Here is a 16,637-nt window from a genome sequence, read left to right on the forward strand (position 1 = left end):
AGATTACATGATGATAATTTTCATTATCCTCTATTGACCATGTGGCATTGTAAGTGTTTACGGTACAAGGAAGGAAGCTAGGTCCATTAAATACTGACCTATTTGAAACTGATAAAAGAACAGGCTAATGTCACTTTGCCAGCTTTCTGCGTATAAAGCCCTGCAGTCTGAAGGGGATGAGGGAGAAGAACAGCATCAGCAGGTAAATATTTTATTATGTGGACATGGACCTTTATTTTGAATGCACATGCACATTTGCTAATTCATATTTCCATTTAAATCACTTTCTAACATATCATTTAGTGTTTTATTGTAATTTTTAAAAAATGTTATTCATTATGTTTGGTAAGCAGATCTGAATATTATGGGAAAATGGCACATCACATGTGGTCTGTGCTGCTTTTCGGAATGTTAAGTAAGTAGTTTCAATAAAATGTCATTTTAATTACATTCTGTATATGTATTTTATCTCATTGTCATATGTCAATTGATGTTTATGAAAATATACATAACTTCAGTTATTTAGTATTTTGATTTTGTTTTTAGATTTATCCGGTTATATCCACTTTAATTACATATGCATCTTTGCTTCATTTTTGTTTAACCTCCAGGCATGGTGACTTCGCAGAGTTCAGGCAAGTTGAAGATAAATCTTGACTTTTATTTTTATTCATACTCTAGTCTTAGCACTCAATCATATCAATACTTCTGCTGTATGATTATATGAATATGAATGTTTGGGCAAGTTTGCTCTATTGGGTAGAAATTGGTTGATTTATTATAATTGATTACAATATAAAGGACTGCTTCATTACATTTATTTAATCTTTTTGCTGTTATGGATAAAGATGATCTCTGTAATATCTTCATATCAGCAGGATGAAGATGTGCGAGGATATTAGATAATATTATTGCAGCAAAAACTGAAAATCTGTTCAATCTCTAGAATATTCTTTATCTCGGTGGAGCATTTTAAAGTTATGCAGAACGATCAGCAGATTTCTCAGTTATGTGGTTTTGGTTTTGGCTCTATATATCAAATTGACTATGCTAGGACAAAACAATCCAAGACGTGCTCTGAACACTGCAAAAACTAAAAAGTCAAAACTTAAGTTGAAGCAAATAGCTTAACAAAATGAACAAAATCAAATGTAACATGCAAGCCAGCCAAAAATCACATAAAGAACTAGTGATGTTTTGCAGATTAGTCAGGAACGTGGACTTTTTTTTCTGTTACAGAGATCCTTAAAGTCTATTAAACACTGGTATATCTGCAAAGTTTAGTGTTCATTTTTAATGACAGAGGATTGATTTTGATAATTTTGATTTTGTTCTTCCCAGGACCCCTCTACCCTAATAGATGGAACTGCAAACCCTCGATCTGATGATGATAATTCTCCTTTAGTAACCTTGCAACATCCTTTCCTCTACTTTGGACGAACATATGAACAGATTTACGTATGTAAAAATACTCTAATACAACATAAACACAGTCACTGCAAAACTACTGTTGAAATTAAATTAACAAATAGATTGTCGGCGTCTAGTTGTTCATAAGAATTGTTTGAACCCAATATTTGTTTTCAGGTCAACCAGAACGGACATCTTACATTTGACAGGCCATGGGAGTTATTCAGAGCTATAAGGTTCCCATTACATAGAAACAGAGACATCATCGCTCCATTTTGGACCGATCTGGACAACAGACTAAGTGGACATGTTTTCTACAATCAGTACACCAGTGGCAGTGTCCTTCAACAAGCTACACAGGATATTAATAAGTATTTCCCAGGCCTGATGTTTAAAGCTGCCTGGGTCTTTGTTGCAACATGGCATGAAGTGGCGTACTATAAATTTTTAGGAACAGTAAGTCATCTTGTTCTAAATGGTAAAACATCCAAAACATATACACATCTCAAGTATTAAAAAAAATGTTTTCCCCCCCAGCACATAACTGCCCAAGCAGTCCTGATCTCTGGTGAAGACCTCTCATTTGTGCTAATGAACTATGGGAGTATAGACCTCGCACCTTTCAGAGTGCAGGTAAGAACAATGATCAATAAAGTAATAAAGTATGTGCTCTTTTAGGTGGTGTAACCAAAATAAAGTACTGGGATTGCAGTGTATTGTTTGTATGACACAGTTTTTGTTTAAAAAAAACAAAACAAAACATAAAAAATATAATTTAAAATAAAAATATTTGTGTACATGACATGTACTGTATATTCCAGGCTGGATATGACACAATCAACTCCACACACCATTTCTCCATCCCTGGATCATTCTCTGACACTGCAACAGGCCGTAACTCAACGTTCCGCTTGGGCAGCAACGTCAATATTCCCGGTCGATGGGCTTTTCGGATAGACAACGGAGAAAGAGGATGCTATTCCAATGGTAAGATCAGACGCAGAGGGTCACAGCAAGGGGCCATTTTTACTTTTACCTCTATTAATATATCAATGACCAAAATGGTCACGGTATTGCAGATTGCCTCATTAAAGATCAACGTTTTTGTTTTCATGATTAATATGGTTAATATGGTATTGTTTGTGAGTTGGTTTGAATCAAACATGTAGTTGATTTCCTTCATTTCCTCCTGATCCTTTCAAGGTCAACATGTGCAGCTGGGTGATTCATTCTGGAGCGACAGCACCTGTACACAAAAGTGCACCTGCACCTCAGCGGGCCTGCAGTGTCAAAACCAACCCTGCTCATTTTCCCAAATCTGCCAGCAAAGTGACTCTCAGTTCTCCTGTCAGACGGTGCAGAGAGGAACTTGCACCATAAGTGGTGATCCACATTACTATACCTTTGATGGCACAGTGTTTCACTTCCAGGGCACCTGTACTTACGTTCTCTCTGAGAAATGTGGTCTAGGACTGCCTTACTATAGAGTAGAGGGAGAGAACGAGCACCGGGGCAGCACTCATGTTTCCTGGACACGACTGGTCAAAGTGTATGTCTATAATGAAACCATTGAGCTTGTCAAGGGACATCGTGCTAAAGCTAAGGTTAGTATTTATGACTGGGACAAAACATGATCCTGCTTTATATATGAGATCAAATATGTCTTTGCTGCTCTTGACAGACTTGTTGGTGTTCTTGCAGGTAAATGGAAACTTTGCAGCCACTCCGTTTTATCTCAACAACGGCACCGTCCAGGTTTATGAGTCAGGTTTTTCTGTGATCGTCAGCACTGTCTTTGGCTTGGAGGTATCCTACGACACAAATCACTATGTCAGAATCAGTGTGCCCCATACCTATCAGAATGCAACATGTGGCCTCTGTGGAAACTTTAATGGTATTCGTCAGGATGACTTCCGAACCCGTCAGGGCGAGGTTGTGAGTTCTGATGTGGATTTTGCCAACAGCTGGCAAGCGACAGGGAACAATGACACTGTTTGTGAGGCCAAATGTGGAGGTCTGGCCTGTGCTGCCTGCACTGATGATCAGACAGCTTTATACAGCAATACTGACCATTGTGGTATCCTCCAGAACAGTTCTGGACCTTTTGCTTCTTGCCATCAACAACTCTCCCCAAAGCCTTTTGTGGAGAGCTGTGTGTTTGATCTGTGTGTAGGAGAAGGGTACCAGCCCATCCTGTGTCAAGCCCTAAATGTGTATGCAAGTCAGTGTCAACAGAATGGTGTACAGCTACCAAGCTGGAGGAGACAAGGCTTCTGTGGTATGTCAGTCATTCAATTAAAATACTTCTAAGAAAATCCTTTCATTAAAATAAAATGTCTTTGATATCAAAAGCAATGTTATTTTTCCTCTAGAAATCCCCTGTCTAGCCAACAGCCACTTTGAGCCCCAGGGCACAGGATGTCCAGCTACCTGTGTTAACCCCAATTCTACCCAGAACTGCCCTCTCCCGGCCCAGGAGAGCTGCATCTGCAATGCTGGCTACACCCTTAGTGCTGGGGTGTGTGTCCCTCATTCAGAGTGTGGCTGCAGCTTCGAGGGTCGCTACTACCGCTCTGGAGAAACTGTAATACTAGATGAGGACTGTGGAAGACGTTGTAGCTGCAGTCATGGCTCCATGACCTGTCACTCCCATGGTTGTGGTCCGCTTGAATCATGCAAAGTGGAGGAAGGAGAAAGAAGCTGCAGACCCAGCAGCTATGCATCATGCTGGATCAGAGGCCCAGGGTCATATCACACATTTGATGGACTGACATACCAGTATCCTGGGGCATGTCGCATTACTATTGTCAATGTAACAGGTATGTCAAGGCACCCCCACTTTGATGTGACGATAGAAAAAATACCCAGAGGCCAGCAGGGTTTTACCCGTGTGCTGAAGTTTAAGGCAGAGGGGACACACGTGTCCATTGAGATAGGAAACAGCAGCAATGTACAGGTATGTGTTAACAAATGGGAAGCAGTTGTGAATGTTACTTTCACTATTATTCAGTAAACTTGCACTTGAGTTACATGTCTAGAATAATTCATATTTTCATCTTACCAAGGTTGACGGTCAGCGAATCGGACTACCATTCAGCTCACCGTCCAGTCGAATCAAAATCTACCAAAGCAGCGTTCACAGTATCATCCTTCGCACTTCCTTTGGTGTAACTGTGAAGATAATGTGGCCTTACTCTGTGCATGTCACTGCACCTGGTATCTACAATGGATCCCTGGGTGGACTCTGTGGTAACAATAATGGTCATCCAAATGATGATTTTCGTACACCAAATGGCACCCTTGTCATGAGCTCTCAGCTCTTTGGAGACAGCTGGAGAAGTGGCTCCCTCTCTGCACAATGTGTGGAAAATGGAAATGACAACACCACAGTGAAGGATACTCGTGAGTACTATGGCATTCTTTGATCGTCACATAGTCAGAAATTATGCTCTTATCCCCACATTTGGGTCGGGGAGAATTTTTGGAAGGGATCAAGCAAACAATGTGCGAGCTCCCTCCTGTAAGTAGGGATGCATGATATGTACCGGTACTGCTGCAATTATTGGCCTAATATTGGGAAATTTATGTTATGGGCCAGTAAAATGTATAGTGGATAAATGTAGCAGATGATATTTAGGCAAACTGCTTCCACTGACTAACAAGCACATCATCAGCACACTCTGATGCAGTAGATGGCAGTATGCACCTGTAAAGTTGGTTTGTGGTTCACAGACAAGAAGAAGAAAAGGCGATGGAGAAGAAAATTGCAATTTGCGATACATGTTCTACAAGGGTTCCGAGGAGAGGGAGAAAGTCTACAATGTTAACAGAATAAATCTTATGATTAAAGCCATGGAATATTAAATTGTCTTTGCTCACGACATTTTAGCCTTTCCTCCTTGTTGGGTGTGGTCATTGTTTTGGTTGTCCTGCTAGTCTTCTGTTATGCAAGTGCTCTTAAGCACTTTGACTTTTTTAATTTTTTTTTATGAAAGTTGGCTTTTGTGTTGTTTAAAAAGGTATTTAATGTCTTTGTTTTCTTTTTTGTTCCAAGACCCCTGCCCGCCAAACAGCCATTATGAATCCTGTGGAACCGCTTGTCCTCCCACCTGCTTTTATATTCCCGGCATCTGTGTTGCTGTGTGCCAAACGGGTTGCCAGTGTAATGATGGTTTTGTCCTCAATGGCAACCAGTGTGTGCCACAATCAGCCTGTGGATGCTCTTACCAAGGACGCTATCTGCAAAGTGACGAACAGTTCTGGGATGGTGAGGAGTGTCACAGCTTGTGTAGCTGTAATGGCAGCACTGGGGCAGTCCATTGTATTCCTCACTTCTGTGGTCCTCAGGAGTCCTGCCGTGTGGTTAATGGTGAGCTTGGGTGCCACCCCAAGCCACATGGCATGTGCTCTGCCTCTGGAGACCCCCACTATACCACCTTTGATGGCAAGGCCTATGACTTCCAGGGAACCTGCCGCTATGTTCTGGCAAAACTTTGTAGCACCACTGATGGTCTCCACCAATTTTCAGTGGAGGCAAAGAATGAGCCATGGTATGGGTCACCAGTGTCAATCACAGCTGAAGTTTTTGTGAATGTTAGGGGCTATCAAGTTCGAATGTCAAGTGGCAGCATTGGCATGGTGGAGGTGAGTTAAACCATTTGACCAACAGTCTCATTTACAGTTGAAGTTTTTGTATATGTGCTGGGGGTTTGAGTGCATATGTGGAAGGAGAGCTGCGGTATGGTACAGGTTAGTTACACAGATTCAAAATTATTGCCAAGATTCTTTATCAAATAATTCTTCAGAGCTAATCACAGGCTGAAGGATGAATACAACCCTGAAAAGCACCTGATAGATATCAAACAAATACAAAACTATGATTATCCTTCTAATGTTGTTTTTCCAATGCTTAAGGTGAATGGGATAACTAAACACTTACCTATCCACTTGAATGGAAGTCATGTGTATATCCATAATAGAGGATATCAAACAACTGTTGTTGCGGATTTTGGTCTGGAAGTCAAGTATGATGGATGGAGAGCTACTATCTCTGTACCTTCAAGTTACAGGTATCTGCCATGTTTGAATTCTTTAGTTTACATACTAAAAAAAATATTAGCAATTATTTGAGACATTCTAACGTCATCTTTCACCTTATTTATGACTCTCAATTTATCGAATCATTGTCATCAATACAGTGGAAAAACATGCGGTCTCTGTGGAAACTTCAATGGAAATCAAAATGATGACTTCCAGACCCCATCTGGAATGGCGGTCTCCACTCCAGATGAGTTTGGGACATCTTGGAAGGTGGCAGGAAACTACACCTGCAGTGATGGGTGTGGTTCCTCCTGTCCACAATGTACCAATGAGCTTCCAGCTAGAGCTCAGTGTGAGGTGATTCAAGCAGCTGACGGCCCCTTCAGCTTCTGCCACGAGCAGGTGGACCCAGCACCATATTTCAATGACTGTGTGTTTGATGTTTGTGTGTCTGAAAATCGTGGCAAAGATCTTCTGTGCAGGGACATCCAGGCATATGTCAGTGCCTGTCAATCTGCTAATGTTCAAATCTACCCTTGGAGGCAAAACACGACCTGCAGTAAGCCAACCACTCAATGTGTTGTTTATCTATCATGCAAACAGCCTAAGAATCTAACAAATAAGTGTTTTGAAATCAAATTTTCAATCAAAACTACTTCATCTATCATTTGTTTACTTTCTTATTAAGGGCTTGACTGTCCAGCCAACGAGCATTATGAGCTGTGTGGTACTGACTGTGGCCACACCTGTGCAAACAGCAATGATACCATGTGTGAGCAGGTGTGCTCTGAGGGATGTTTCTGTGATGAAGGCTTCGTCAGGAGTGGGACAAGTTGTGTCCCAGTGGAAAGATGTGGCTGCCAACATGATGGCTTCTACTATGATGTAAGTCACATCCCGGTTAATACTTTGAGTTAAGAGTAAACAACAATTACATTAATGCTCGTTTTTTTCATGTTGCAGGCTGGTGAGTCGTTCTGGACAGAGGGATGCTCCCAGCGATGTGAGTGCCACGCTCCCAATGACCTGCGGTGCTCTGCTGCGTCTTGCGCTCCTGAACAGGAGTGCACCATCAGAAATGGCCAGTTGGGCTGTTTCGATGCAATGTCTACATGCACTGTGTGGGGGGACCCACACTACATCACCTTTGATGGGGCAGTGGCTCACTTCCAGGGCACATGCTCTTACATCATTACTGAGAGTGTGAGCCAAGGCTCCAATGAGACACAGTTTCAGATAATTGCCACCAATAATCACCGTGGCAACAACCGTGTGTCGTTTGTATCAGCAGTCGATATATACATCTCAGATCCACCAGAGAGTGCATACATCAGGCTTGGACCCAACAAAAGAGTACAGGTAAACTTTTAATTACTCTCAAGATTACAAACTTTCTACATCTAAATAAAGCAAACTACACTCCTCCTAACTTGTTCTCCATTGCTCTCCAATATCTCATCTCTCCAGGTGAATGGAAGTGAGGTGTCTCTTCCCACCACTGCAGGAAGCTTAGCTCATATAGAAAGGCAGGATGGCTACATAGTGGTCAAAGCCACTGACTTGATAGTCCAATTTGACGGCCGGAGCACTTTACTGGTCAGGCTTCACCAAAACCATCAAAACAGAGTCACAGGGATGTGTGGAAACTTCAACAATGACCCAGCAGATGATAAAGTCTTGCCCAATGGCACATCAGCACAAAATGACAATGACTTTGGACACAGCTGGAAGGCACCCACGAGCCAACCAGGGTAACCACAGCAAATACACCGTATAATTCAATACCAAATGCGTGGCATGTTATATGAAGCTGCAGATGTTGGTGCTCTATAAAAAGAAGATTTCAATTTTTGGATATCTAAAATAAAGCATTTGGCTTAATTTTAAGTCTTCCAGAAATGTATCAAAACCACAAAGCTGAATTCATTTATATCTTTAACATGACCTTGGGCACCTGTAAAAATCAAGTTTTGAGGGTTTCACAATTAAACAAGGATGTAAAGTATTGTGAATCAACAGCAATGACTTTTGAGATACATTTTTATCAAACTGTGAAATGTGTAACACTGAATGTCCTTTCCAGATGTGGATCCACAGATGTTGATGGACCAAACGACTGTCCCTCCATGAGCGAATACTCTGAGCTCTGTAGTGTAATCACCAACACCAGCGGTCCATTCAGTGACTGTCACCTGCACTCTGACCCTCAGCCTTTTTTCACCTCCTGCGTCTATGACCTCTGCCTCTACACTCCAGCAAATGGCATGCTGTGCTCTGCCGTCTCAGCCTATGAGAGAACCTGCTCTGTTTTGGGGCTGAACATCACAGATTGGCGCTCAGCTGCGCAGTGTGGTATGTTTATCCTTGGCTAATTGACAGTGTAGTTTCAGGAACATAATGATTCCTTAGGAAATTATTGGAACAATTTTCTTTTCTCCGTTACCTGTTCTGTCTCATCTGTCCTTGTCTCATTTCTTTTCCCGATGTTTCTGCAGCTGAGTCAGACCCCTGCGAACAGCTGAACTGCACAGAGTACGAGTGGTGTGGTGAGAAAGATGGTGTTTACGGCTGCTTCTGTGAGGAGCACTATTCTCGGTCCAACAACGAGAGCTTCGGTGCGAGCTCTTCTTTAAACATTTTTTTGTTTTGTTAGATAACAGAAATAATAATGGCTGTGTGTGTCTTGATCAAGACCTAACAAAAAATATGTGATAGTCCAGTTAAAACCAGTTGAACCAACTCGATACCACCTTGCTATGACATCCCAAGAGATGCAATGTCCTTCAACATGATTCTGACCCATGACAACTCACTAGTCATTACTAGCTTTTTACATGGGATCACGGCAATCTATGAACTTGGCCTTCATTTTGATTTCACAATTTTGTGCATTCATCTTGCACTGCCAGAAATAGATAAAAAACAATAAAACACAAACACACACACACAAACACACACACACACACACACACACACACACACACACACACACACACACACACACACACACACACACACACACACACAGGGAAAACATAATGGCCTGTATTAATGTGCATTCATGGCAAAAAGCATATTCTATAAGCTTTCCATGGTCCGGTCTGGGGATTTGGTATAACAAAATACATTTTCATTGTTTTATTCTAGACTCATCCATCACTTGTGCCAGTAGTTCAGGCACAGTATCCCTGTCACGCTGCCAGCTGTTTGAAGCTGGCTTCCAGCCTAGTGCCCTTCACCTCAAAGACGACTCCTGTAAAGGCACTCTTCAGGACGGACGGCTGGTGTTCCACTTTAACAATGACGACAAGCTGTGTGGAACAGTTCTCAGGGTACACTCCATGGCCTACAATGTTATCAGCGCAGACCAAGAGTGATCTTAGATGTGAATGTTTTACACAGGATAGAGTGCATCCGTCATATACTAATTGTAGTTTTTAAATATTTAAATCTTATAGAGCAATGGGACCCACTTCCGCTATGAGAACTCCATCCAGAGCGATAAAGGTGCAAATATTCACCTGGTATTCAGCTGTGTTTACCCTCTGAGTCAGGCCCTGTCTATGGATATAGGCATCAACCCTGTGGAGAGGTAGGAGTCACAAGATAATCTCTCGCTCTTTGTCTTTAAAAGAGCACGTCTATTTTCACAGTGAACATCTGCTTACATGGATGTACAGTGTGTGTAATAGTACACACAAATCTGCACCTAAAGTGAGATTCTATCAATTTTTTAAAAATTAGCACCAGTGGTAAAATTTGATTTAACTACAGTTTGAATGCATCAGACTACATATCCCTAAAAGGTTCCCTTTAAGATTTTTTCCATCACTATTAAATTAATAACCAACTATTTTTAAAAAATCGATGAATCAGTATTTTCTTTAGGAAAATGTGTTAATATTTTATGATTTCTTTACTCTTGTGTGACAGTAAACTGAATATCTTTGGGTTGTTGACAAAACAAGACATTTGTGGTTGTCATCTTGGGCTTTTGGAAACACTGATCAAGACTTTTCACCATTTAAAAAACCCAACCACAACAAATTGATAAACTGAGAGAATAATCTTAATATTACTTGGCAGTCAAAATAATAATTAATTGCATCCATATTGTACATATTGTATGAATTACCAAATGTCTACTAAATTCTTCTTTCTGTTGTTCCTTGTTTTTCTGTAGCTTTGTGAGGAGGAGGCTTCCTTCTGGCCAGGGTCACTATCATCTCAGAATGACCCCCTACCACGACGCTGGCTTCCACTCCCCCTCGACCAGTAAGATGAATGTAGAAATGGAAATTGACGAGAGGTTATATGTGGAAGTGCGAGCAGAGGGAGTCGATGAACGACAGCTCTCCACTGTTCTGGACTCTTGTTGGGCTACGCCGGTCAACAATGCCAGCTGGCCTGTCCGCCAGGATCTCATTAGTGCAGAGTAAAGGCGCTACTAGAAATTCACCTTGTGTTTCTTCAACCATCTTCTCTTCTGAGACTTACGCCTGTTACCCTGCTAACTGTCACTTTTCCCTCCTTCCCTGTTTTTTAGGTGTCCTAATCCAACAGATGATACAGTACAGGTGATTCAGAATGGCAATTCCACGGCGGCCAGATTCTCCTTTGAGATTTTCTCCTTTGACAATTTTAAATCTATCTACCTGCACTGCCAGGCCCACCTGTGTCTTTTGAGCAGCAACGACTGCATAGTTGTAAGTACCATTATCATCCTCTCTTTTTCATCCTCCCACTTTCTTTAATTAGGCAGTACAGAGAAATTAGTGAGAAATGAGACAGGCATTGGTGTAACAAAATACACATACATACAGTAAGGGCTACTTTGTTGAACTTTTGTAGAGCAGCCATATTGCCACATCCAACTCTCACACCTATATTAGACATCACCCTTAGCAAAAAGTAGTATACTTGAAGTTCATTTTATTAAGTATGCTTGAGCATAAGTATAAGTATAGCAAGTATACTATGGACCATGTACTTGTAGCATACTAGAAAGTATACTAATTTAATACTTCTTCGGACTAAATTGGAACATTTTAAGTTTCTAAAAGTATACTTTAAGTATACTTTATAAGGTCATTTTTAAGTTTACAGAAATACACTTTCAAGTATACAAGTACACTCTATATACTACTAGTGTACTAAGTATATACTTCTAGTCCACATTTTAGTTTATTAACATGTAAGTTTGTAACAGGGGTAATACCTCAATGCAAATGTGTGTAGTGAAACAGTTTTATTCTTTTAATTTAAATGTAAGCACAACTCAATGACTTGACCTTAATCTGCATTTAGATCAAGATATATTAAGTATTAATGCTTGTTATTTGTCAAGCTCTAGCCAGAAATTTGTCATTTACACTACACACCTAGCTTAACAGACGGGAAGTCTCTCCTAGAAAACACCCCTTCACTCACGGTGCCAACATTTTTATCATCTTTGTTAACTCGACACAATTTAACCACAGAACAAGGATGTGAATTAACCCGCAACCGTCTTAACATCATGTCATTCACAACCACATTCACAAACCATAATTACACCAACAACAATAGAATACCCAAGAGTCTTTGCGCCACAGTCCACAAGGGGCGTTACAGTATACTAAAGTACAAGTATAAGCTTTAGTATTAAAGTATAAGTGTAAGTCTAAGTATTAATGTACCTAGTCTTAGACTTTTCTTTATACCTTTCAGTATAAGCCAAGTCAACTTCACTATACTTTTCTTAAGTATATAAAATATAGTATATAAAAAGTACACTTCAAGTATACTGCCTCAGTTTTAGTATAAAATAAGTATACTTGTTGTACACTTGTTGAATAAACTACTTTTTGCTAAGGGCACCTTTTTTCACTTCTGACATCAGCAACAGCTTTCTTTTTCATGGCGAAACAAATCCGGCAATCATGTTTCTTGCAAAGTCACCATCTTCACAAGAAAGCATAATCAAGGTCTTACGGCCTTTATGACCAAATTCTGGGTGTACCAGGTGTACTAGCTACAGTAAGACAACACATATAACATGCCATGGCAAATGGCAATACACTGCTACTATAACTTAAAATTGACATGAAGATTTCTTCAGGCCAGAACTTCTATCAAGCAAATGCTTGCTATGTATGGGGCTGATTTGAGAATGTATGGGGCTGATTTGAGAATGTACAGTTGAGTTAAAACAGTTTAAAGGAGTTTAACCATATTTAAGGTCTTCAGATTGCGCTAAACATTTCACTGTTCAAGGCTGAATATGAGCACTAAAGTCAAAATGGCCGACTTGTTGGGTATAGGTCATCAGACCAAGAGGCTTTTTTTTTATATAGATACAGATATGAAGCATTGTCCTACCAAATATGATACATCTGGTTTAAACATTAGGAGGCATTAGTAAGCCATTTTGCCATGCCAATCCACTTCTGACATGTGCAAAGTAGTGTACTTTTGAGTGTGCTCTTGGCCTTCACATTCAAAGGGTGCTCCCTCTTCTTTTTAAAAAAAAAAAAAAAAAAAAAGGGAAATCAAATCAATGATGTGGCATGTTTTGTAAAGCACTTTGAGCAGTCAGTTGACTGGGAAAGCATTTACGATGTTTGTAGATTTACCAGAGAAAAGAGAGAAAAAGAGAGGACTTGGTATGAATTCGGGGTTATGATATGTGTACGAAACAGGGAGTTGATAGAAATATTAATGAGTTTCTATCATCCATCATCGTGTGTCAGGGGGAGGGACCCTATCCTAGCATTTGATGGGATGTAGCCTGGGTCGCCAGTCTATCACAGGGCTAGCAAAGAGAGCACAGGACCTATCCAGGTAGATACATTGAGAATTGCTTTTAGAATCACAAACACATCTATGTTCAATTACAGTCGTCAAACCTTAATTTCTCTTGACTGATGACACAGAACATTATGATTTGGTGCTTTGATAAACTAATCCTGTACTTCACATGCAATGACTTTAATTGCTCAGCTGCTTTGTGCCTTGCTATGTGCTGCACAACCCTTGCGTGATCACAGTTACTTAGTCAGAAGCAATGCATCAATAAAAGAATGTTGTTCGTCTGCAGGTTTGCCACCACGGTCACCACAGAGTTCAGAGAGACGTTGTCTACCATGACACTGTCATGCTCTCACTTGGACCTCTGATGGTCATGCCGAGTGGATACACAGTATGTACTTTTCCTCTTATCTTTTCATCACATCTACATTCTTTCAGATCATATACAGATTATAACCTGTTCGTTCTCTTGCAGACAAAATGATGGAACCTTCTTGATGGCCCTGCTTGACTTTTTCTGAGTATTTTTGTGAGATTAATGTGTACCCTATCATAGTATATTCATGACAGGACAGTAGCTTAATCATGTCAATTTGAATCCTTAATTATATTGTCAATATTTAGAAAAGAACAAGGTTTATATAGTCGTATTTCCAGATCCAGCAGAAAGCCCTAACCATAGCTTGTGTTCTCTGCAAAGAGAGCACAGATAGAAAGTAAAATGCCAATCTTGTATTTCTAGGCTGTGATTCACTAAATGCCATGGAGAAGGTTAAGCCTCGGATTTGGGCGTACAATGTACTTTAATAAAAGCAAGTGGAGAAGCAAGCGTATGTGCTTCATGCACCAATTCATTTCACTTTTGGTATCGACTGCATTGTTGGGAGTAACCTTTTAAATAAATGATTGATCACTGTTTTTAAAATGGAAAGTAAAAGTAAAATGAAGAATGTCCTAATCAAAAGACCGTCAGTCATGATTAGAGAATTCTTTAATGTTCATCTAATCTTTACTTGGGTGTTTGTTCTTAAGATGTATGATTTTTCTCTTAAAGTTTTAGAAAAAAAGGTGGTTAATCAATATTTTGCTGTCAATTAGCTAAGTTTGAAAGGCCAGCGAGATAGAGAAGTCTTGCATATTGTCGCATGACTGCACTACTCCTTCATCACTCATCATCTTCATGGAATGTTGTCTTCCAGTAAGCCACACGTTTATCTTTACAACCATCATGACAAACACCTGCTTCAAATATTTTTCAAGATTTACGGGCAGCACAGGTGTTTATACTACTTGACAATATGTGAGAGATGTCTGGATAAGTGAGAGTACATATTCAGAATCATATATACCTATTTTTATGTTTATTTTAGTTTGCTTCACTTTATGAATTGTGTTATATGAAAGAACTTGCTTACCTTGAGTTGTTATGAAAGTGAATAAATTCACTGAATTTGTAGTCAATTAAAGTTAACACATATACTGTGTGATTCTCAATAGCATGCACGTTCAGGAAGAAGTGCTAAGTCCTTTGCACTTACACATGTCAGTACAAATCTGTCACTTATGGATAAATGATCTGATAAATCACATGGTAAATTATAGTAATAACATTTCTTTATAAATCTTTTTGCAAGCCACTGTATTATTTGAAATCAACCAATAAGGCAAACAATTCTTGACCTTTCAAACTGAAACAAAACAGAAACAAAGCAACAGCACTTGGAAGAGAAAGTGCTCACATTGATAAGGAAGTTTTTACGCCCTAATCACACAAACACTCATCTTGACAGGAGCGCCGGCTTCTAAAACGCCTCAGAATAGTTTGCTTTGGACAAGACAGCCTGGTGGACCTGTGTCATTTTTCTACAACTGTGAACAATGTTGCAGGGTTAATGGATGTTAATAAATACACTTTTGGAGTGAAAACTTTGACACTTAAATAGCATTCGAACATCTTAAATTGTAAGTATATCACACCTCCTCTTCGTTCCTGCTGAACCCATTCTGATCTTCATACACAGTGAATTGTTTGGTTCACTTGTTATGAGGAAGCAATTGAACTTTATACATGTAGACCCTATCCAGATCCACACCGCAAGTTAATGGAGTCTATTGTGGGCTGAAGAGTTTTTGAATTTATTTTTCAATGTTGGGAGAATTCCATTGACCCGCATGGTTCCGGGAAGTAGGCAGCAATCTCTGAGATTGATATCTCAAAACGTGTGAAAATGAAAATAAACACTACTCAGATGCCACTTGTGACATAACCAAAACCAGTCCTTTCAGCATTTTTGAGATATCCTGACAACTAACAAACATTTGAGAATGAAAGCAAAACATCTATGGCTGAGATACTTACTTAAAACAAAGATCAAGTTATAAAATCTCAGCAGTTAACACTGAAAAGAGAAATACAGTGTCAAGCTATTATTTTCCTTTTGTTATTCTAATACATTTAATAAGATAAATATTCAACAGGTGTCTTCAAAGGTGATCTGCCCAACTGGCAGCAGAAGTTAGTTCATGCTTTTCTACAACTGTGAACAATGTTGCAGGGTTAATGAATGTTAAAAAATACACTTTTGGAGTGAAAACCTTGACACTTAAATAGCATTCGAACATCTTAAATTGTAAGTATACCACACCTCCTCTTCGTTCCTGCTGAACCCATTCTGATCTTCATACACAGTGAATTGTCTGGTTCACTTGTTATGAGGAAGCAATTGAACTTTATACACATAGACCCTATCCAGATCCACACCGCAAGTTAATGGAGTCTATTGTGGGCTGAAGAGTTTTTGAATTAATGTTTCAATGTTGGGAGAATTCCATTGACCCGCATGGTTCCGGGAAGTAGGCAGCAATCTCTGAGATTGATATCTCAAAACGTGTGAAAATGAAAATAAAAACTATTCGGATGCCATTTGTGACATAACCAAAACCAGTCCTTTCAGCATTTTTGAGATATCCTGATAACTAACAAACATTTGAGAATGAAAGCAAAATATCTATGGTGGAGATACTTACTTAAAACAAAGATCAAGTTATACAATCTCAGCAGTTAACACTGAAAAGAGAAATACAATGTCAAGCTAATATTTTCCTTTTGTTATTCTAATACATTTAATAAGATAAATATTCAACAGGTGTCTTCAAAGGTGATCTGCCCAACTGGCAGCAGAAGTTAGTTCATGCTTTTCTACAATTGTGAACAATGTTGCTGGGTGAAATGTTCATAAATACCCTTTTGGAGTGAAACCTTGGCACTTAAATAGCGTTCGAACTACTTAATTTGTTGGAATATTACACCTCCTCTTTGTTCCTGCTGAACACATTCTGATCTGCATACACAATGGTATGTCAGGTTCACTTGTTACGAGGAAGCAATTTAACTTTAT

General features: G+C 39.7%; 1 pseudogene; it reads left to right on the forward strand.

The window, feature by feature from the left end:
- The first annotated feature begins 408 nt into the window (after nt 1-408).
- Nucleotides 409-13,929, forward strand: LOC115571526 (alpha-tectorin-like; annotated as a pseudogene).
- The last annotated feature ends 2,708 nt before the right edge of the window (nt 13,930-16,637 follow it).

This window comes from Sparus aurata, chromosome 20 (genome assembly GCF_900880675.1).
Source record: "Sparus aurata chromosome 20, fSpaAur1.1, whole genome shotgun sequence".
NCBI classification, from domain to species: domain Eukaryota; kingdom Metazoa; phylum Chordata; class Actinopteri; order Spariformes; family Sparidae; genus Sparus; species Sparus aurata.